Below are 1,372 nucleotides of genomic sequence, written 5' to 3'. Positions count from 1 at the left end.
CAAACTGGACTACGTATGCTCTCCGTCCTCGGCAAAGAAATGTAGACTTAGCACGAAATCAAAAGGGGACGTTAGCACCTTTCTTCAACCCTTCACCTCGAAAACAATTACTTTTAGTGCCTCACACATGGGTGGCGTGTGTTCTTTTGGTTTCGGATAGTTGGTAGCACCTAGTTTAGAGCTTAGCATAGATGCAAGATGTTTCTGGTCGGCAGTGTAAGGGTTGTGGTGGACCATTGTCCTCTTTGATTTTGATAATTCACGTGTTTGCTCCATGTTTGACGAAACTCTAGAGGTTTTGATGTACCTCGAAGTCGTTTCTTATCAGTCGATGAAATGTGAGTGCTAGTAACTCCTTTCTTACAAAATTTCCAAAATTTCAACGTTTTTTCTGTATCCTTGCCAAAGCTTGTTGGATAGGCTCTTGGTTCTATGGATCAAAGCAGCAAATGTGTGGAATTTCGTTTACTTCATCCTCAAAGTCGGTGCCAATTATTCCTGCCCTACCTAAACGCTGTTGTGTTAGCTGGGTAATTTGACCTGATTACCTTGTGGTAGCTGACTCCATCATAAGGATTTGTGTTGATTACTCATTGGCTTTTGGGGATTCTGGCCTGGGTGAATATCGGTTAGTAAGATGAATGATAACTGTCGCCTCTGCTTCAACCTGCCATCTGTTGCCGCCAAATTATTCATTTTACAGCAGTCGTCACTGCTAATATATTCACTTGACCTCCTATGAGGTCAGGGCGGTTTTTGTAAGTCATTTTGGAAATGTGACGTCTGGCAGGAATGTAGTAATACGTTCCCGGTTTTGTTGCCTGTCTATTGTTTGACTCGTCTTGAATACCAATTGTGTGGGCGTCTATTACTTGGTTCTATGTCAAGACAAATGAAGGAATGGTAGCCCTCTGATGTCCCCAAAACTGTTTTTTTTTGCCAAAAGTTTAAGCAGAAGCTAGTCCATGTTTAGTGATCTACTTGACTAATTTTGGTTATGTTTGAAGTGTGAATGTTTATTTTTCCGCATTTTGATGTTGTGTAAGATTCACTGTAGCCCCATTGTTTGCATTAGCCTCAGTGATTTTTATTTGTTATCGGTTTGATTGCGTATTCCATAACCTATCCTGTCTCATGGAGATAGGGTGGCTTGAGAGAGAATGGTTGTACGTCTTTTGCGTAAATTGAAAGTGTCTAGTCCTTTTGAGCTATGCATGAGTTGTGCCGTGAATTAACTCCCGTTCCACTTGCGACTGCTGCCATCCGCTGCGGACTGCTTATTTTAGTCCTTAGCCCCTGGCATCTTTAATAACATATTATTCACTTGCAGGTTAATGGAATAAGTAATTAGTCTTTCCCCTTAGTACATACG

The sequence above is a fragment of the Echinococcus granulosus genome, assembly GCF_000524195.1.
Source record: "Echinococcus granulosus chromosome Unknown EG_S00400, whole genome shotgun sequence".
NCBI lineage: Eukaryota > Metazoa > Platyhelminthes > Cestoda > Cyclophyllidea > Taeniidae > Echinococcus > Echinococcus granulosus.
This window is presented reverse-complemented; position numbering follows the sequence as displayed.